General features: G+C 49.0%; 1 long non-coding RNA gene across 1 annotated transcript in view; it reads right to left on the bottom strand.

Moving 5' to 3' along the window:
* LOC132209461 (uncharacterized) overlaps positions 1 to 21,903 on the bottom strand; it is a 94,603-nt gene extending 72,700 nt beyond the window's left edge. Inside the window, exon 1 of the long non-coding RNA XR_009445544.1 lies at positions 21,255 to 21,903. This is a non-coding gene — a long non-coding RNA (uncharacterized LOC132209461). The remainder of the gene's footprint in view (positions 1 to 21,254) is intronic.
* Between the last annotated feature and the right edge of the window lie 940 nt (positions 21,904 to 22,843).

Here is a 22,843-nt window from a genome sequence, read left to right as displayed (position 1 = left end):
GGCTGCGGTGGCAAATAGCTGTCAGCAGGACGGGGCTGCGGGGGCCATTCCCTGTGAGCGGGTGAGGGCTGCGGTGGCAAATAGCTGTCAGGGGGTCAGGGCTGCGGGGGCCAGTCCCTGTGAACGGGTCTGGGCTGCGGTGGCAAATAGTTGACAGAGGGTCAGGGCTGCGGGGGCCAGTCCCTGTGAGCGGGTCAGGGCTGCGGGGGACAGTCCCTGTGAGCGGGTCAGGGCTGCGGGGGACAGTCCCTGTGAGCGGGTCCGGGCTGCGGGGGACAGTCCCTGTGAGCGGGTCCGGGCTGCGGGGGACAGTCCCTGTGAGCGGGTCCGGGCTGCGGGGGACAGTCCCTGTGAGCGGGTCCGGGCTGCGGGGGACAGTCCCTGTGAGCGGGTCAGGGCAGCGGGGGCCAGTCCCTGTGAGCGGGTCAGGGCAGCGGGGGCCAGTCCCTGTGAGCGGGTCAGGGCAGCGGGGGCCAGTCCCTGTGAGCGGGTCAGGGCTGCGGGGGACAGTCCCTGTGAGCGGGTCAGGGCTGCGGGGGACAGTCCCTGTGAGCGGGTCAGGGCTGCGGGGGTCATTCCCTGTGGCGGGACAGGGCTGCGGGGGCCAGTCCATGTCAGCGGGACCGGGCTGCGCGGGACAGTGCCTGTGATCGGGTCATGGCTGCGGGGGCCAGTCCCTGTGAGCGGGTGAGGGCTGCGGTGGCAAATAGCTGTCAGGGGGTCAGGGCTGCGGGGGACAGTCCCTGTGAGCGGGTCAGGGCTGCGGGGGCCAGACCCTGTGAGCGGGTCTGGGCTGCGGGGGGCAGTCCCTGTGAGCGGCTCAGGGATGCGGGGGACAGTCCCTGTGAGCGGCTCAGGGAGGCGGGGGACAGTCCCTGTGAGCGGCTCAGGGATGCGGGGGACAGTCCCTGTGAGCGGCTCAGGGATGCGGGGGACAGTCCCTGTGAGCGGCTCAGGGATGCGGGGGACAGTCCCTGTGAGCGGCTCAGGGCTGCGGGGGACAGTCCCTGTGAGCGGGACAGGGCTGCGGGGGCAAATCGCTGTCAGCGGGTCAGGGCTGCGGAGGCCAGTCCCTTTGAGCGGGTCAGGGCTGCGGGGGCAAATCGCTGTGAGCGGGTCAGGGGTGCGGTGGCAAATAGCTGTCAGCGGGTCAGTGGTGCGGGCGACAGGGCTGCGGTGGCAATTAGCTGTCAGCGGGTCAGGGGTGCGGGGGACAGTCCCTGCGAGCGGGTCAGGGGTGCGGGGGACAGTCCCTGTGACCGGCTCAGGGCTGCAGGGGACAGTCCCTGTGAGCGGGTCAGGGCTGCGGGGGACAGTCCCTGTGAGCGCGTCAGGGCTGCGGGGGGCAAGTCGTTGTGAGCGCGACAGGGCTGCGGGGGGCAAGTCGCTGTGAGCGGGTCAGGGCTGCGGGGGGCAAGTCGCTGTGAGCGGGTCAGGGCTGCGGGGACCAGTCCCTGTGAGCGGGTCAGGGCTGCGGGGACCAGTCCCTGTGAGCGGGTCAGGGCTGCAGGGGGCCAGTCCCTGTGAGCGGGTCAGGGCTGCAGGGGGCCAGTCCCGGTGCGCGGGTCAGGGCTGCGGGACCCAGTCCCTGTCAGAGGGTCAGGGCTGCAGGGGCAAGTCGCTGTGAGCGGGTCAGGGCTTCGGGGCCCAGGCCGCTGTGAGCGGGTCAGGCCTGCGGGGCCCGGTCCCTGGAAACGGGTCAGGGCAGCGGCGGCAAGCCGCTTCGAGCGGGTTAGGGCGGTGGGGGCAGGCCGCTTCGAGCGGGTTAGGGCGGTGGGGGCAATACGCTGTGAGCGGGACAGCGCTGATGGGGCCAAGTCGCTGCGAGCGGGAGAGGGTGCCGGGGCCCAGTCCTGTGCGCGGGACAGGGCTGCGGGGCCCAGGCCGCTGTGAGCGGGTCAAGGCGGCGGGGCCCAGTCCCTCCAGCGGGTGAGGAGGGCGGGGGCAGGTCGCTGCGAGCGGGTCAGGGCGGCGGGGGCCCGTCCCTGTGAGCGGGACACGGCTGCGGGGAGGCAATACCATGTGAGCGGGACAGGGCTGCGGGGCCCAGTCCGCTGTGAGCGGGACACGGCTGCGTGGGCCAGTCCCTGTCAGCGGGTCAGGGCGGCGGGGGCAGGCAGCTGTGAGCGGGTCAAGGCGCAGGGGTCAGGCCGCTGTGAGCGGGACAGGGCTGCGGGGCCCAGGCCCCGGTGAGTGGGTCAGGGAGCAGGGGGCAAGCCGCTGTGAGCGGGTCAGGGCGGCGGGGCCCAGGCCGCTGCAAGCGGGTCAGGGCGGCGGGGGCAGGCCGCTGCGAGCGGGTCAGGGCGCCGGGGCCCAGTCCCTGCCAGCGGGTCAGGACTGAGGGGGCAGGCCGCTGTGAGCGGGTCAGGGCTTCGGGGCCCAGGCCGCTGTTAGCAAGTCAGGGCGGCGGGGCTGCGGGGGCCAGTCCGGGAGCGGGTCAGGGCTGCGGGGGACAGTCCCTGTGAGTGGGACAGGGCTGCGGGGGGCATTACGCAGTCAGCGCGACACGGCTGCGGGGGCCAGTCCCTGTGAGCGGAACACGGCTGCGGGGGGCAGTACGCTGTGAGCGGGTCAGGGCTGCGGGGCCCAGGCCACTGCGAGCGGGTCAGGGCTGCGGGGGCCAGTCCGGGAGCGGGTCAGGGCTGCGGGGGACAGTCCCTGTGAGGGGGTCAGGACTGAGGGGGCAATACGCTGTGAGCGGGTCAGGACTGCAGGGGGCAATACGCTGTGAGCGGGTCAGTGCTTCGGGGCCCAGGCCACTGCGAGCGGGTCAGGGCGGCGGGGCCAGGGTCCCTGTCAGGGCGACAGGGCTGCGGGGGCCAGTCCGGGAGCGGGTCAGGGATGCGGGGGACAGTCCCTGTGAGGGGGTCAGGGCTGTGGGGACCAGACCCTGTAAGCGGGACAAGGCTGCGGGGGGCAGTACAATGTGAGCGGGTCAGGGCTGCGGGGGGCAGTACAATGTGAGCGGGTCAGGGCTGCGGGGGGCAATACCATGTGAGCGGGACAGGGCTGCGGGGCCCAGTCCCTGCGAGCGGGTCAGGGCTGCAGGGCCCAGTCCCTGCGAGCGGGTCAGGGCTGCAGGGGGGCAGTGCGCTGTGAGCGGGACAGGACTGCTGAGGGCCAGTCCCTGTTAGTGAGCCACAGCTACGGGGAGCAGTCCCTGTGAGCGGGTCAGGGCTGCGGGGGCCAGTCGCTGTGAGCAGATCAGGGCTTTTGGGGCCAGTTTCTGTGAGCAGGACACGGCTGCGGGGGGCAGTACGCTGTGAGCAGGTCAGGGCTGCGGGGGCCAGACCCTGTGAGCGGGACAGGGCTGCAGGGGGGCAGTGCGCTGTGAGCGGGACATGGCTGCAGGGGGGCAGTGCGCTGTGAGCGGGTCAGGGCTCCGAGGGCCAGACCCTGTAAGCGGGACACGGCTGCCGGGGGCAGTACGCTGTGAGCGGGACAGGACTGCTGGGGACAAGTCACTGTCAGCAGGACACGGCTGCGGGGGGCAGTACGCTGTGAGCGGGTCAGGGCTGCGGGCGCCCGTCCCTCTGAGCGGGACACGGCTGCGGGGGGCAATACCATGTGAGCGGGACAGGGCTGCGGCTCCAATCCGCTGTGAGGAGGACAGGGCTGCTGGGCCCAGTCCCTGTCAGCGGGACAGGGCTGCGGGGGCCAGTCCCTGGCTGCGGGACAAGGCTGCTGGGGCCAGTCCCTGGCTGCGGGACAGGACTGCGGGGGACAAGTCGCTGTGACCGGGTCATGGCTGCAAGGGCCAGTCCCTGCGAGCGGGTCAGGGCTGCAGGGCCCAGTCCCTGCGAGCGGGTCAGGGCTGCAGGGCCCAGTCCCTGCGAGCGGGTCAGGGCTGCAGGGCCCAGTCCCTGCGAGCGGGTCAGGGCTGCAGGGCCCAGTCCCTGCGAGCGGGTCAGGGCTGCAGGGCCCAGTCCCTGCGAGCGGGTCAGGGCTGCAGGGGGCCAGTGCGCTGTGAGCGGGACAGGACTGCTGAGGGCCAGTCCCTGTTAGTGAGCCACAGCTACGGGGGGGCAGTCCCTGTGAGCGGGTCAGGGCTGCGGGGGCCAGTCGCTGTGAGCAGATCAGGGCTTTTGGGGCCAGTTTCTGTGGGCAGGACACGGCTGCGGGGGGCAGTACGCTGTGAGCAGGTCAGGGCTGCGGGGGCAAGTCCCTGTTCGTGGGTCAGGGCTGCGGGCGCCAGTCGCTGTGAGCGGGACATGGCTGCAGGGTCAGTACGCTGTGTGCGGGTCAGGGCTCCGAGGGCCAGACCCTGTAAGCGGGACACGGCTGCCGGGGGCAGTACGCTGTGAGCGGGACAGGACTGCTGGGGACAAGTCACTGTGAGCAGGACACGGCTGCGGGGGGCAGTACGCTGTGAGCGGGTCAGGGCTGCGGGCGCCCGTCCCTCTGAGCGGGACACAGCTGCGGGGGGCAATACCATGTGCGCGGGACAGGGCTGCGGCTCCAATCCGCTGTGATTAGGACAGGGCTGCGGGGGCCAGTCCCTGTCAGCGGGACAGGGCTGCGGGGGCAAGTCACGATGAGCGGGTCAGGGCTACGGGCTCCAGTCCCTGTGAGTGGGACACGGCTGCGGGGGCCAGTACGCTGTGTGCGGGACAGGGCTGCAGGGCCCAGGCCCTGTGAGCGGGACACGTCTGCGGGGGCCAGTACGCGGTGAGCGGGACAGGACTGCGGGGTGCAAGTCGCTGTGAGCGGGTCAGGGCTGCGGGGGCCAGTCCCTGCTAGCGGGTCATGGCTGCGGGGGCAGGTCCCTGTCAGCGGGTCAGGGCTGCGGGGGCAGGTCCCTGTCAGCGGGTCAGGGCTCCTGGGGGCAGTACGCTGTGAGCGGGACATGGCTGCGGGGCCAGTCCCTGTGAGCTCCAGCTCCAGTTCCCTAACGCGGTTTTCAAGGAGCTGGAGTTGGGTGCACTTCCCGCAGATGTAGTCAGCAGGGACACTAGTGGTGACCCTTACCTCCCACATTCTGCAGGAGGAGCATTCAACTGCCCTGACCTCCGTTCCCATTATTCTAAATTCCCAAAGAGACTGTTTAAAATAAAGAATAAAAAATAAACTAGTTACCTTCTGACGCACAGAAACTTTTTTTTTGCTTCGAGGAGGAGGATGGGTGGGAGACACTACCCGAGTAGTGTTTCTGGTAATGCAACCAACACAAATATATTCATATAAATATTATATATATGTAATATATAAAATATTATATGTATAAATATTATATACACAAATATAAATTAGTAGATATATTTTCTCATTAGGTTTACCCATGCAACGAATTAAGTGACTATGTAGAGTGTTTAAAGGAGTTTAAATTGCTTACTCCCTGTGCACAATGTCCACGAGCATTCATCAAATGCCACTTTAAACAGAAACACATGAGTTAACCACAATAATAGTGAAAACAATGCAAGGTCCAATGGCTGGAATATTGAACTCTCATGTTAATGAAATAATAACTTACAACTAGCAGCAGCTAACCACTATTTCACAATACACAGTTCGAATGAGAAACACTCCACTTTCCATAGTGGAGAACAAATTTAAAACAACCATTGATCCAACTTTGTCCACGAAGACATTCTACGAATTCGGGAAATGTTTTCTGTGTGGTGTATTCCTGATGAAGTTGATGCTAATAATGAAGCATCATTTCACTGAACTCTTGAACTTCCTGGTACGGTTACAGCCAGGAAACGTACAGATTTATCACCAATGCAGCACAGCAGGACAAGAAATGAGAACCGTTACGATTCCAGCTGCTTCAACAAGTGGAATAGTCAAACCCCAGAATAAAACCTGCCTCGCTCGATCTTTTTCCCCTTTGTCAAACCTTGTGGTCTTTCACTGAAACATAAGCACATCAGACTACAGATTAGATTTTACCAATAAAACAGAAGTTTATTACATTGAAGAAATAAAATAAACCAAAATATCAAATATAACAGTTTCAAAAATTTCAGAACACATTGCAAAAGAAAGTTACCCATGAGAACTTTCCCCTTGACTACTCACAAACTTCAGCTTAGCCTTCCTCAGTTTTTTCACAGTCTGCAGAATTCAAACAAAATACTCGGGGTCTGAAAGATTCACAAATAATAACCCTTACTCTGAGACAACTTATTCCTTTAACTGTTCTAAACAATCGCCTTTTCTGGAGAGACTGTGCTTAATTCTGAAGTCAATGCTTAACAAACAGAGCTTGCAGTACAGAAACAGGCTCATGATGTTATCTATGTTTCACACAAGACTCTTTCTACCCCTTTTTAACCCTACCATCCCCTTTACCTCATGTGCTCCTCTGGCTTCCTCTTAAAAGTATCTGTGCTATCATTTCAGCCACTCTTCCTGGTTCAAATTTTAACCACTTTCTGGGCAAAGTTGCTTCTCCTGAGTTTCCTGTTAGATTTATTAGTGGCTATGTAGCATCTATATTAATAAAACATTCTTCTATCTGGTCTCAAGAATGAAGCTCCAATAATAGAATTACGAGGTGTGAAGATTTGATAAGAGTATAAAACTTGTGCTCTTTCCCCAACATTTTCCACTGAGGAATGAACAAGGAGAGTTCAAGAGCATCCCTGTTACATCCATTGATCAGGAGACTAAAATATCCATTAAACATTCAGTCGGCATTCCACAGCAGTAACACTGATCATATTGTAGTATTCCTCAGAGAGTTTCATGACTGATTCACTGAGAAGCAATCTTGGCTGAGGTTTCTCAGTGGATATTATTCAGAATAAAGCAACATGTTGCCTTCGGCTGTATTGGAAAGCTGCTGGTAATGGAACTGTTGAAAGCATTCACACCTTTTCTGGATCCATCTTTTATTCCTGTACTTATCTCATTGCTACACTTTTTGTGCTTTACAAAAGCATTTCCTTTGTCATTTAAAACAATGCAGTCTCTGTCTCTGTAACTTCTATCTCTGTCTAATTTTACATTGTTGCATTTTTCTTGATTCATTCACAAGATGAGGGCGTCACTGGTCAGGCAGCATTTATTGCCCATCCCTTATTGCCCGGAGGGCAGTTAAGAGTCAACCACATTGCTGTGGGTCTGGAGTCACATGTAGGGCAGACCAGGTAAGGAATGCAGTTTTCTTTCCTAAAGGACATCAGTGAACCTAGACAGGTTTTTCCAACAATCGACAATGGATTCACGGCCATCATTAGATTGTTAATTCCAAATATTTATTGAATTCAAATTCTACCATCTGCCGTGGTGGGTTTCGAACCCAGGTCCCCAAAACATTACTTGGGTTTCTGGATTAACAGTCCAGCGATAATATCACTAGACCATCACCCCTCCTCCAACTTTTAGCTGCCTAGGCCCGAATCTCTGGAATTCCCTTCCCATGCCCCTCCATTTTCACTCTTTCCTCCTGAAAGCTGCCTTTTTGGCAATACTTTATGTCACTTGTCCTAATAACTACCGATTTGTAATTAAATACACTCAGTGTGGATTTGTTCACGGGTGATCACGTCTGGGTAGTACAACAGCAAAATACTGCAAATGCTGGCAATCTAAAGTAAGACCAAAACACGCTGGAAATATTCAGCACAATGGACCTATCTTTGGACTTCTGATGGCAGGTTAATGAAACATTAATTCTGTTTCTCTGTCCACAGACGCTGCCAGACCTTCTGAGCAGTTCTGGGATTTTCTGATTTCATTTGTGTCTGATGAACTTGATTCTATATTTGAATTTCATGATTCATAGAATCCCTACAGGGTGCAAGCAGGCGATTCATCCCATCAAGTCAACACCAACCCTCCAAACAGCGTCCCAGCCAACACATCCCCTATCCTATCCCTGTAACCCTTCATCTCCAATGGCTAATCCACCTAATCTACACGTCCCTGCACACTATGGGTAATTTCGCATAGGCAATTTAGCATGGCCAATCCACCTACCCTCCACATCTTTGGACTGTGGAAGGAAACCAGAGCACCTGGAGGAAGCCCACACAGACATGGTGAGAGTGTGCAAACTCCGCACAGACAGTCTCCTGAGGCTGGAATCAAACCCTGATCCCTGGTGCTGTGAGTCAGCAGTTCTAACCACAGAGTCACTATGCCGCACCAATTTGAATTGGTGTTAAAGAGGGTCAAGGAGAGTAGAGCATTTGATGCAGCTTACGGAGGTTTCAAGGTGGCTTTGGACTAGTTCACACATGATGAATTGGTCAAAACAGAAGGTGGTGATGGAATCTGAGGGAAAGTAGCAAATGGAACAAAATAAACTCAGTGACTGCAGACAAAGGGTAATGCTCACTGTAGTTGTAGTTGAAAGGTCATTTCTATTGGGATTCCACAGGGTTCAGTATTGGGTCCTTTCCCTTTCATGGTAGATAGCAAAGAAGCAAACTTAAGTGCAGGGGGCACCATTAAAAATTTGCAGATGATAGACTAAAAATGAGTGCATGGTTGATAAAGAGGAAGAAAGCTGCAGACTTGGAATATAGTAACAATGGGCTGATCGGTTAACAGAAAGGGACAAATAGAATTTAATCTGCCGGAATGTGCAGTAAGGCATTTGGGGAGGGCAAACTAGTCAATAGGATACACAATAAATGATACAATACTGATCAGCTTAGAGGCACAGCGTATGTTTCCAGATACTGGGGGGGAGCAATGAGCAGCACATGGTTTGCAACTCTATCAGCTACAAGTTTCCCCTCCAAGTCATACTCTCAACTCAACTGGGGTCAGAACCAAGTATAATCTATCCTAGAAATGGAGACTGTTCAGAGGGGCTAAGGAAATAAGCTATTTTTGTGAAAGGGTGTAGTTAGTGAAACTTCCAGAGCTGGAATGTCTGGGGAGAACCGTGTGGATTAGTAAAACACTGAGGAAGTCTAAACTCTCAGTTGTGTGAATGGTGAAGGAGGAAGACCCCACAATTTGAGGGACAGAAACTGAGCAGAAGCAGTTAAATCTAACATGCAGATTTGATAGAGAAAGAAAACCGCTCCAGATTGTTAAGTAACTGTAAAGTGACTGTTTTAGGGAGTACATGGGATGCTGTTTTGTTGTGTTTTGCAACCTTTCAAACTGTGTTATATAGTTAGTTTGGTTTGCTTTATTGTATTTTACTTTCTTTAGTGCAATGAACTGTTTTATTGTTAAAACCAAATGTGCAGCTTTGTGTGCTTATGTTTCAGTGAAAGGCTGCCACACTAAATTGAAGAAAAATTGATAATCAAGTCAGATTTCATTCTCGGATGTGGCCTGGCTTGTAACAACAGCAGCTGGAATCATAGCACCAGCAAAAGAAGAATAAATGAAAAAACTTTGTTGGGAGCAGACTGTATAGTTTTCGACATTGTAGAAGAGAAAGAGGACTAACAGAGGTGCTTCTGATCCGGAAGGGAAACAACCAATGATTCTGTTGTGCACATTATTTGCCCAAAGACAAGCATTGAATACAAGTTAATTGTGCCCTTGGACACAGCACTGTTTTAGTAGGATATGAAATTTCACTTTAGAATCCATTTTCACTCGCAAATATTGATGGGGAGCACTATTTAATAAAGTGAATTTCTTCAACATCTTCAGAGCTGCATGTTTATCATTCGTATACATGGGAAATCTCAAATTCATTTTGCAGTTACATGAAAATAATGTACAAGGAAAGGAATTTAAACTCAGTATTTTGCACTTCAATTGAGCACAGGCCTTACTCATAAAAATCTCATCTCCTGAATCCCTCTCCAGAATTGATTAACAATGGATACTATATTCATTACAGACAGTATAGGAGATTTTCCGTGTTGTAGCCCATTCCGAAATCTAGGCAAAGCTTCTTGGCGCCTCGCTGCAGGAGTTAAAGATCTGGGGAAATTGCTACATCTTACATCCCTGCCTAGGGGATGCTTCAACATCATTTCCTAAGATAACCACATGTCCATATACATGTTTTCATATTGGGGAGGTCTAAACAGGACACAAACACCTCCAAGGGTATGCCAGCTGACGCCTACATTGAAAGCGTAATACTGAGAATGCTGGAAATCTGAAATAACAGCAAGCGCTGGAGAAACTCAACAGGCCTGGCAGAATTTATGGAGAGAAAAAGGCCAAATTTTACTGTCAGCTATACATCAGTGACTAATACTATTTATTTCAGAGGAAAGGTGACCGGACCTGAAGCCTTAACTTTGATTTCTCTTCACAAATGCTGCCCAGACCGGCTGAGCTTTTTCAGCAACTTCTGTTTTTTGTCTCTTATTTACAGCATCCACAGTTCTTTTGGTTTTTAACACTATTTATTTCTTGAGTTGTAAGGTTTTTGGATTTAAGTTCTTGCCCACTGAGGTGAAAGCTATATCTAGCCCATGTAGTATGGTAGTAAAGGGATGGTGCACTGACTGTGGGGCTGCCTTATGGATGTGTGGTTAAACATTAAACATTCAGTCGGCATTCCACAGCAGTAACACTGATCATATTGTAGTATTCCTCAGAGTTTCATGACTGATTCACGGAGAAGCAATCTTGGCTGAGGTTTCAGAATAAAGCAACATGTTGCCTTCGGCTGTATTGGAAAGCTGCTGGTAATGGAACTGTTGAAAGCATTCACACCTTTTCTGGATCCATCTTTTATTCCTGTACTTATCTCATTGCTACACTTTTTGCGCTTTACAAAAGCATTTCCTTTGTCATTTAAAACAATGCAGTCTCTGTCTCTGTAACTTCTATCTCTTGTTTAGAACAGTTAAAGTATTTTGTTAGAATTCTGCAGACTATGAAAATACTGAGGAAGGCTAAGCTTTAAGTTTGAGAGTAGTCAAGGGGAAAGTTCTCATGGGTAACTTTCTTTTGCAATGTGTTCTGAAATTTTTGAAACTGCTATATTTGATATTTTGGTTTATTTTATTTCTTCAATGTAATAAACTTCTGTTTTATTGGTAAAATCTAATCTGTAGTCTGATGTGCTTATGTTTCAGTGAAAGACCACAAGGTTTGACAAAGGGGAAAAAGATCTAGCGAGGCAGGTTTTATTCTGGGGTTTGACTATTCCACTTGCTGAAGCAGCTGGAATCGTAACAATTCTCATTTCTTGTCCTGCTGTGCTGCATTGGTGATAAATCTGTACCTTTGTTTGCTCTCCCAGGTGGAAGTAAAAAAAATCACATGGTATTCTTTAGAGGAAAAACAGGTGAGATCTCACTGGAATCAACATTGCTAAAAGTGATTATCAGGTCATTATCACATTACAGTTTGTGGGAGCTCATGCAAGTAAATTTACTGTTTGTAGGAACTTATGTAAATACATTCTCTATGTTACAGCAGTGACTACACTTTGTCTGTTTCAAAGCACTTTGGTTTGTCCTTATTGGGGAATATCAATCAAGTCTGAATCCTATTTATGTGTGTTTGGAACTAGGTCAGTGAGTTATAAATGTTCAGTTTAATTTTATGCTTTAAGCATAAAATTATTAACTACCGGATTATCCATTCCCCTTTCCCAATTTAACATAGAAACAGAGAAAATTGGACTGGGAGTAGGCCATTCAGTTCTTGAGCCTGCTCCACCATAAAATATGAGCATGCCTGCTCATTGCTGTTCCTGCTTTCTCCCCATATTCTTTGATCTCTTTAGCTCGAAGAACAATATCTAACTCTGTCTTAAAAATATTCAATGATAGAAAATTCCACTGGCTCACCATTCTCTTGGCGAAGACATTTCTCCTCATCTTCGTTCTACTGTGCATCCTTAGTCTGTGACCTTTGGTTCTGCAATCTCCAGTCATGAGGAACACCCTTCTTCACTTACCCTCTCTGATACTCTCCAGCTGTGTGACTTGAATCCACAACCTTTTGACTCAATGGTGATATTTCTACTAAGCCAATACAGTAACAATGGAATCTGTCATGTACCTTCACATCACAGCTATTTCTTTTCTCCATGACTTCATCTTGATTGGCAGCTTGTAAACAGTCAGCACCATACAATACTAGCATAGTAAGTGGCTCCTTACACTCAGAATAGAGAATCTCGAATGAGGATGCAAGTAGATGCCTTAAAGTGGATGCTCCAACTGGAAGCTACAAGATACAGTGCAGTAACGCAACAACATTTCTTCAAAGGTTTCTCCAGAACCCACAACATCTACCAACCAGCAGGGCAAGGACAGCAGGCACATGGGGGCATCACTTCTCAGTTTCCCTCCAATCTTCGGATGTACACACAATCCTGACATGAAAATGTTGCCATTCCATCATCTTTACTGATTGAGAATTCTGCAGCTCCCTCCTTATCATCGCTTTGGGAATACTGTGGTTTTGGAAGGCAGCTCAGGAGCATCTGCTCATGAGCAATTAATGCTGGCCCCGTATCAGTGATGCCCACATTCAATAAATAAATAATATTTTAAAAAGAGGCATTCAGAATGAATCACCTCTCTTGCCACCCACTTTGCCAATTGTGTTTCTAGGCCAACCCAAGCAGCACAATGAAAGCAAGATGCTCTGAGGCAGGAGGAATGAAGTAGTTTAAAATGGGAAATATTTGCAGTGGTGCAGAGAAAAGACTGGCAAGTGGGGCAGATCAGAAATCTCTTTCCGCCAGTCAACCCAGGCATAATGGATTGAATGGACTCATTCTGTGCTGTACAATTTTATGATTTTAACCATTGTGGAAAGTGGATGGCAAAGCACAAAGCCATCTATACAAAGTCTAAGTGCTTCAACAAGCAGCTAGGCTGCCACGTTACTTTCTGATTTATTGTGCAATTCCATTTCTTTGGTTTAATAGCTTTTTTAAAAAATAAATCTGTATGTACTTACAATGTGTTCTGCAAAACCCACAGCAATTGCTATTCGCCTTCCTTGAAGTTATAAGCAGTTTTACGACAAGGTACGAGAGGCAAGCAAAATCAATAAGGCCATACAAAGCAACCAATTCTGTTCAGGCCAGCATTCATTTCCTCAATCTGAATACACCTTTTACTTTCCCTCACCATGATACAGTACATTCCACATGCACCCACAAAAAAACTATTCATTTCCTGAGTTAGATGCTAGAACACTTAAAAGACACTTAGAATCGTACATGAACAGGAAAGATTTGGAGAGTTATGGACCAGGAGCAGGCAGGTGGGACTAGTTTAGCTCGAAAATATGTTTGGCACGGGCTGGTTTGACTGAAGAATCTGTTTCCATGCTGTATGATTCTATGACTCTGTTTCTCAAGCAGTTCTCAGAAATATTATAAAAAGATTGAATCTAAAATGAGAAGAACAAAAGGTACTCATATACTCCTTTTTCCTCTCTCCAAGTTTAATAAGTGACACCCAGAAAAAAAGAGTCACAATTTTGGCTATTTGATCTGAGCTTACAAGCTAAGAGATTCTGGACAGCAGCAGGAAGAGGGGTCAACCTATGTGCAGTTGGATGATGGATGTTAGAACGGAATATAGGAACATGTCATTTGAGAGCAACAGAAAGCCATTCAGCCCTTTAACTCTGCTCCACCATCCAGTGGCTGATCTGCTTGTGGACTCAAGCCCCTCTGTCCCTTTTCCCCAAGCCCTCGTCTCCCACATCTATCAAAAAACCATCTAACTCAACCTAGAATAAAGTCAATGGTACAGCCGCCAATACTTTTTGGGGAAGAGAATTCCACAGACCCATACCCCTCTGATGGAAATCCTCCTTGTCTCCATCATAGAAAGAAGACCTCCTGTTCTTAAATTGTACCCCCTTTTTTGAGATTCCCTCACGAGAGGAAACATTTTCCCTGTACACAATGTATCAAGTCCCCTCAGGATTTTATATATTGCCATAGGATCAATTCTCATTCTTCTAAGTTCCAACTGGTACAGATCCAACCTTTCCTCACAGGAGAACCCTATCTTCCCAGGAACAGGTCACAGAGTGGTGTCACAGAATGGCTGCCAACAAACCACAACCGATGTATGAGGGTGGCATAAGACAGACAGAATTGGCACACCATGACAGCAGGTCTCCTGGCAGGAGCGGCTACAAGCAGCAGCTTAATAAGAAGGTGCACTCACTATCTACTGGCAAGTTTCTGAAAATTTGCTCCGAGTGAGTGAATGAGAGCAGGCTGCACAGTGTGGTGTTTACACCATTTTCCTTTCACTCACTATACAGATCAATCATTGGATATGAACCCTTTGAAGAGCAGGTGTGCATGCTGGAATGGATAGAGATAGAGGAAGCTGATGTGCTGAAAATTTTGTCAAACATTAACATTGACAAGTCGCCAGGCCAGGACCAGATTTGTCCTCGGCTGCTTTGGGAAGCGAGAAATGCAATTGCCACTAGAATAAAGTCAATGGTACAAATGCCACTTGTGAAGATCTTTGCATCCTCGCTCTCCACTGGAGTCGTACCTGAGGACTGGAGAGAGGCAAATGTAATTCCTCTCTTCAAGAAAGGAAATAGGGAAATCCCCGGCAATTATAGACCAGTAAGTCTCACGTCTGTCGTCTGCAAGGTGTTAGAAAGGATTCTGAGGGATAAGATTTATGACCATCTGGAAGAGCATGGCTTGATCAAATACAGTCAACACGGCTTTGTGAGGGGTAGGTCATGCCTTACAAACCTTATCGAGTTTTTTGAGGATGTGACTAGAAAAGTTGATGAGGGTCGAGCTGTGGATGTGGTGTATATGGATTTCAGTAAGGCATTTGATAAGGTTCCCCATGGTAGGCTCATTCAGAAGGTCAGGAGGAATGGGATACAGGGGAACTTAGCTGCTTGGATACAGAATTGGCTGGCCAACAGAAGACAGCGAGTGGTAGTAGAAGGAAAAGATTCTGCCTGGAAGTCAGTGGTGAGTGGGGTTCCACAGGGCTCTGTCCTTGGGCCTCTACTGTTTGTAATTTTTATTCATGACTTGGATGAGGGGATTGAAGGATGGGTCAGCAAGTTTGCAGATGACACAAAGGTCGGAGGTGTCGTTGACAGTGTAGAGGGCTGTTGTAGGCTGCAGCGGGACATTGACAGGATGCAGAGATGGGCTGAGAGGTGGCAGATGGAGTTCAACCTGGATAAATGCGAGGTGATGCATTTTGGAAGGTCGAATTTGAAAGCTGAGTACAGGATTAACGATAGGATTCTTGGCAGTGTGGAGGAACAGAGGGATCTTGGTGAGCAGATACATAGATCCCTTAAAATGGCCACCCAAGTGGACAGGGTTGTGAAGAAAGCATATGGTGTTTTGGCTTTCATTAACAGGGGGATTGAGTTTAAGAGTCGTGAGATCTTGTTGCAGCTCTATAAAACTTTGGTTAGACCGCACTTGGAATTCTGCGTCCAGTTCTGGGCGCCCTATTATAGGAAAGATGTGGACGCTTTGGAGAGGGTTCAGAGGAGGTTTACCAGGATGCTGCCTGGACTGGAGGGCTTATCTTATGAAGAGAGGTTGACTGAGCTCGGTCTCTTTTCATTGGAGAAAAGGAGGAGGAGAGGAGATCTAATTGAGGTATACAAGATAATGAGAGGCATAGATAGAGTTGATAGCCAGAGGCTATTTCCCAGGGCAGAAATGGCTAGCACGAGGGGTCATAGTTTTAAGCTGGTTGGTGGAAAGTATAGAGGGGATGTCAGAGGCAGGTTCTTTCCGCAGAGAGTTGTGAGAGCATGGAATGCGTTGCCAGCAGCAGTTGTGGAAGCAAGGTCATTGGGGTCATTTAAGAGACTGCTGGACATGTATATGGTCACAGAAATTTGAGGGTGCATACATGAGGATCAATGGTCGGCACAACATTGTGGGCTGAAGGGCCTGTTCTGTGCTGTACTGTTCTATGTTCTATGTTCTATGTTCTATATTAGCTGCAGCTCAGTGGGTTTCACTCCAACCGTTAAGACAGAATGTCATTGTTCAAGTCAGGATCTATAGACCTGAGAAGAAAATCTAGGCTAACATACCCAGTGGTCCATTGTTGGAGGTGCTGACCTTTGGATGATACCATTCGAACCAACACTCTACCCATTGAAATTGTGGCTTCAGGTGTCTAGTTGTTAAATACTCGTATTCCCTCTCAGGTAATGTAATGCCTCTGTTGTCAAGCAGAGTTATCCTGGTGTTTTGGTCAATACTAAGCTCTGAACTGATATTACTGAAGGGGTTTTCTGGTCACTGTGATGTTGCCGTTTGTGAGATCTCACTGTGCACAAATGGACTGCCGTGTTTCCACATTACGACAGTGACTCCAATTCTCAACTATTCTCTTGGCCAGAAGTTGTTTGGGATATCCTAAAGCTGTGAAATGCACAATGTTAAGAAAGAAAGCCTTCTCTTTCTTCCCTTTCATGGCCTCAGGACATTCCAAAGCACTTTACAGCCAATGAAGTATTTTGGCAGTCATCAGTTGGTAATACAGAACTTGAAAAATATACATTTTGTTTATCCTTTTCATCTTGCACTTATTGGGGCAATTTGCAAGAAGTGAAGGGAAAAGCTGTACACAAAGAGAGTGCTGATTCATTTGGAAGTGGAACCACATCAATATTTAGGAACAGGTACAGCAAATGGTTGAAGTAAAGATGAATAAAGCAATTACAGTGGACTCTGAGGTGTTTCCACAGGGAAAACACCAGGACTCACTTCTTATTTACTATAATAGTTGATCCTTTTACATTGTATTTGATGTGAATTGTCCTGTTAAGTGCAAGTTGAAAAACTGGAGCAAAATATGCCTTTTCTCAGCAGTATTCATATTTTGGAAGTGTAGTCACTATTGCAATGTCAGGAAATGCAGCAGTCAATTTAGGCACAGCAAGCTGCTACAGTTAACAAAGCAACAGCGAGAAAAATTCATTCCCTCCACCAGTGATGGGAAGTAGCAGCTGTGCACATCATCTACAAAATCCCCTGCATAAATTCACCAAGGCTCTTTAGAAACCAACACTTTCATAAATACTACCATCTAGAAGGATAAGGGCAGCAAATTTATGGGAATACCACCACCTGCAAGTTGCCCTCCAAGCCATGGTTCAAGAAGGCAGCTCACCAACACCTTGTCAAGGGCAGCTATGAGTGGGCAATAAATACTGGCCAGCCAGCAGCAGCTCCATTCTAAGAATGAATACAAAAAAACCCCAGGTAATTTATTCAGTGCCAGTTCTTCCTTTCTTTAATGACTATTTAAAGTCTCTATTGATGGTATAACTAAAGCAGCACAAGCCCTTGTTTCCAACTGCTGCATCAAACACATAGAGTTCAAAATGTGCAACCAGAATTAATGACTGAACAGGCAGCCAAGTCAATATTTAGGAATAGGTTAAGCAAGTGGTCAAAGTAAGGATGAATAAAGCATTCACTGGAACAGAGTGGGCACATGGGATTAAGACTCATGTCCACGTAGAGGGTAAAATCTTTATACAAAAACGTTGGTTAGAGTGAGTGGCAACTGTTTGCCTTTATTCACGTCTTTAATGGATTCTAAGGCATGTCTCAGAAACTGATACTGCAATAACAAGTAGATAGTAGCAAGGGGAAGAGGTAGGTTTTCATCAGACTGATGCTCTATGTCATTAGCGAAACTTCTGGAAGAGCTTTACATTCTACTTCAATATTCAAAGGGGAGACCAAAACCTCTCCAAAGTAACGCCACTGATTATATCAAATGATTATATCAAATATCACAAGGTCCACACACACACACACACACACACACACACACACACACACACACACACACACACACACACACACACACAGTATCCATATTGTAATTTCCACGTCATTTTCATTGTGATTGTGTTGAAGGTCAAAAGGCATGGAATTGTCACAGCAAACCTCAAACTGCTGAAGTCTGGCAGAAATCCAAGAATCATCCCAACTGAAATAAAATGCACCTTTCAATCTGTAAAGACATGTTACAGCACAGGAGTTGACATAGGTGCAGTTGGAATTTTGAGTTTTATCATTAAGAGAATAAAAATGTCTCATCATTTTAATTTGTCATACCAACTCGCAGAGAAATCATGTACTACACATCTGGCACGATAGTAAAATAACAGTGGGACACATAGATGCTCTACAATAGCGATAACAAGGTGTACAGCTGGATGTACACAGCAGGCCAAGCAACATCAGAGGAGCAGGAAGGCTGATGTTTCAAGCCAAAACCCTTCTTCAGAAATCTTTGACATGATTTTGGAGTATCGTGGAAATTTGCAGCAATGGAAGGAGAGCATTTGGCCCAGCGCATCTTTGCCAGCCAAATTAAAACTATCAAGTTGAATCCTGTTTTCCAGCTCTTGGCCCTCTACATTAATGTTAGTTCAAATACAGATCCAAGTTATTTTTAAACTCTAGCAGCTTTTATGTCTTCAGTTGCAAAACTTTATGGACCCTCTCGACACTCTAAATATTTTGTCTCATCCTCTCCTAAAAACACTGCTTCGTGTTTTTGGCTGCCAACTAAGTGACCACAGTCTCAGCCAAGAAACCAATCAGTCAGTACCTTGTATTATCATGGGAGGTGGAGACAGAACACTGGGCTTAGCCAGGATCTGTACTTCCATTAGCATTGCACACACCACACAGAGTTCCCAATTTAATAAAGAAAAGTTCTAATTATGTGGATTATGCTGGCAAAGTCACCATTTTATTGCCCATTTTTATGAACTATTTGCTATACTACTTCAGAAGGCAAGTAAGGGTCAACTGCCTCAGGGCTGAATGACACAAGACTCTGGGTTCCCCACCTCTTTGACTAAAAGCACAGAGGTGGGGAAGTCTGCCAAGCTCTGCAACCATCTGATGGGTTGATTGCTCCGCTTATACATGAAGATGTCCTGCCTCAGAGAGATTCAGGCCAGTAAGAGATTGGCAGCATTCCAGCACTGTACCAGCAGCACCACCAGAAGACGTGATCATTACTGGTATTGCACTTGGGACTTAGACAATTGTTCCAGATTCAGCTCACCAAGTGAGAAGAATTGGTAGGCCCTAGTGAGGATATGTTGGGGAGTTGGGGTGTTGTCAGAATTTTGAAGACTGGTGATAAGCAAGGCATTACATATGATCCTCTAATGGGAGCATGGGCTAATTTAGAAGAGACAGTCACCATCTGCCACCCCACCCTCAAACCCAGCCCCAACACAGCTACCTGCTGGGTATTTGGCGTTAGGCCTCTCCAGCCATTTAAATCCCAATGATACCGCACCCTCCCACCTCGACTTATTGTCTAATAACAACAGCATGTATGCATCTTGCATTGCTAAAAGTAAAATGTCTCACAATATTTCATAGGAGGAATGATCTAATCAAACGTGACACTGGCGATATCAACACAGGTAACCGCTCTGGTATTTTATAACCAATAATGTAAAGGAGAACATGGTCGGGGGTGGGGGGGGGGGGGTGGTAAAGGAGTGGTGAGGTTTATGGAAGAAATTCCAGAGCTTAAGGCATTGTCAGCTGAAGGCATGGTCACCAATTATGGAGCACCAATAGACACGAAGACAGACTTTGTGAAGCATGGAGAGTTTCATTATCTGTCCCAAGGAAAATAGCATCATCATCACAGATATGATCATTATTGGTAAACATTGATACAGTGTTGCATTCAGTCAGTGAACTTAGAGAACCAATAGAGAGAAATCCAACAAATGCACAGGCCACGCATTCAAAATCTAAACTCAACAGGGATCATGAGGTCAAAGGGAGAGTCAACCCACAAAGGTTCTCAACACCAGAGAATAAGCCAGAAAATTACAAATCAAAGTACTGTGTGTGACATGATAAATCAGTAAGAAACTATTTTTAAAAGGGACATGGTGTCTTCTCCTGAAAGACTTCCACTGCATCCAACAATTGGAGTCTTGTAGAACACAACTACAGCAGCTCTTCATAACTGGATAGCAGAGCAGCGCATCTCCAGACTATGACAGAATCTCATCCTGGCAAATAATGCTTTTAGTTTATTCCATCATCCTTAATCACAATATGTTTTACTCATGTAGGAGCAAGTCACATCAAAATAAATTAACATTTTCCCACGATTTACTCACAGTGTACCCTTCAAATCCCATTATTCTTTTATTTTTAACAAAATATCTGGAGTGAAGCTTTAGGCAAATATAGAACTGAATAAGATTCCCCCTCCCACATTGTGGCGTACATTATCAAGTTTCCAGTTAAGCGATACATAAATGTTTCAGAAATCCTCACTGTGCCTTGTTCGGAAAGGGTTGCCTTTTCCTCCTCCTTGCAGCCAGGATAGCTGGGAGAGACATCACTCCTGCGTCTCAGACAATCTTTCCGAAAATACTGTTATTACTACATCATAGATCAGCCAGCTCGAGGTCTCCCCCGTTTAATCCTGGTTAATTTTAGAATTGAAATCTATCAATTAAAGCGTCTCCCAGCAAAACTGCTTCTAATTACCAGATCTGCAGCATCTATTGCTTTGTCATCAACAGGCACTTGTCAGCCCATCAATCAAGGGGTTAAATTTAAAATAGCCCCGGTTGTTTGGGGCGTGCGAGCCAGCGAGCATCCGGCAGTAAGGGAACAGCGTCAGAGGGCTGCAAGCTAACGGGGTCCGAATCATGTTGCCAAACCACTGCCCGGGTGTGGAGTCACTGCATTTGTCACATCCAAGTCCCCCCTCACGTCTCCAGGCTCTCTTTGCAACACAGCAACAACAACCTGCACAGAGTGGGTCAAACAAGATCTCCAGTTTGCACTTCCTCAGAAGCGAGACTCTGAGCTATTACCTTCTTGACAGCTTTCCACTAGAATTAGCTGTTTAACCATCTTAGTCACTGGCCTGATATTCTCTGGTCGGGCACTTTTTTTGCCGAAACAGAACAGTGCAAACCTCCAGAACCACCTTTCCCCTTATACGAACTGATTCTGTGCGTTGTATCTCAACCGTGGATTCGCTACAAACCATCTGCAATCTCTTGCCCGGTTGATAGGGAATCTAGGATTCCCAGTATTGACCTTATCCTCAACGTCCAATCTGCGCTGTTAGGAGCAGAAAGCGCCGGCTTGTGAAGCTAAGGGATGCAGGGGAGCTGTCTGAGGGAGAGAGAACGCACTATTCAGGCTAATGCTACATTCCCACCGATTGCACTGTATCAAGAGTCACTAACAGCATCGGTCAAGATAGGAGAGCCCATATTGAACAACAGACCAAACTCCCTCCCCTCCTACTCCACAATAACAGGACATTTGCAAAACACACACACACAAAAAAACGCAGGCACATTCACATCAGCCAATGGAACGGTGTGTAAAGGGTACTCACTCGCTTTGCCTTGTTTCGGCCTTTGCAACAGCTTCTGCATTGCAGCTACATCTTCGGTTTTGACAGCTTGCAGTAATTCCTGATCTTTCTCCATGGCTTGTTGATGTGTGTGTGTGTGTTTATGTGCGTGTTTTTATATCCGATGCATCTTAGGTTTTAGGAGCTGAAGCGAGAGAGAGACACACACACACACACACAGAGGGAGGAAGACTATGCCTGGCAGAGTGTGTGCATAGAGGCAGGGACAGGAGGAGAGCTACCGATGGGTGAAAGGCATAGACAGCCTCGTCTCTTGTATCACAAACCAAAACAGCTCTCTCTCTCCTAAAATAATAAAATGTGAGGCTGGATGAGCACAGCAGGCCAAGCAGCATTTCAGGAGCACAAAAGCTGACGTTTCGGGCCTAGACCCTTCATCAGAGAGGGGGACGGGGAGAGGGAACTGGAATAAATAGGGAGAGAGGGGGAGGCGGACCGAAGGTGGAGAGGAGAGAAAAGGTCAGTCCAGGGAAGACGGACAGGTCAAGGAGGTGGGATGAGGTTAGTAGGTAGCTGGGGGTGCGGCTTGGGGTGGGAGGAAGGGATGGCTGAGAGGAAGAACAGGTTAGGGAGGCAGAGACAGGTTGGACTGGTTTTGGGATGCAGTGGGTGGAGGGGAAGAGCTGGGCTGGTTGTGTGGTGCAGTGGGGGGAGGGGACGAACTGGGCTGGTTTAGGGATGCGGTGGGGGAAGGGGAGATTTAGCATCCCTAAACCAGCCCAGTTCGTCCCCTCCCCCCACTGCACCTCACAACCAGCCCAGCTCTTCCCCCCCACCCACTGCATCCCAAAACCAGTCCAACCTGTCTCTGCCTCCCTAACCGGTTCTTCCTCTCACCCATCCCTTCCTCCCCCCGACAAGCCGCACCTCCATCGACCTACTAACCTCATCCCACCTCCTTGACCTGTCCGTCTTCCCTGGACTGACCTATCCCCTCCCTACCTCCCCACCTATACTCTCCTCCCCACCTATCTTCTTTACTCTCCATCTTCGGTCCGCCTCCCCCTCTCTCCCTGTTTATTCCAGTTCCCTCTCCCCATCCCCCTCTCTGATGAAGGGTCTAGGCCCGAAACGTCAGCTTTTGTGCTCCTGAGATGCTGCTTGGCCTGCTGTGTTCATCCAGCCTCACATTTTATTATCTTGGAATTCTCCAGCATCTGCAGTTCCCATTATCTCAGCTCTCTCTCCCCTTCCCCACCCCGGATTATTGCAAATAAAAAGGACAACACAAAATTCTCCTTGCTGTCCTCCCCCGAGAGCCTGGTGGCTGCACTAAGTACACAGCGGCGATGCCATGGTTCTTCAGTCCGTCCTCACCCCCATCGCGTTTCGCAGCCGCTGCCTCACGCTCTCTCTCTCTCCACAAGAGCTGAGATCTGCTTTCAATGCTCCGACCCTGCCGCATGGCGGAGGAAGATTGTACAGGAGCCAAATCATCACATCCCTCTCATACCAAATAGGACAGATCCTGGGCCAAGGCAGGTTTATTTCTGGAAGCGCTCTTAAAGGAAACCCCTACCAAAGAGTGCGTGTTGGGAGTGGGGTGGGGT

This window comes from Stegostoma tigrinum, unplaced genomic scaffold (genome assembly GCF_030684315.1).
Source record: "Stegostoma tigrinum isolate sSteTig4 unplaced genomic scaffold, sSteTig4.hap1 scaffold_96, whole genome shotgun sequence".
In the NCBI taxonomy this organism is placed as follows: Eukaryota; Metazoa; Chordata; class Chondrichthyes; order Orectolobiformes; family Stegostomatidae; genus Stegostoma; species Stegostoma tigrinum.
The sequence above is the reverse complement of the archived record's forward strand: the minus strand, read 5'-3'. Positions and strand labels throughout refer to the sequence as shown.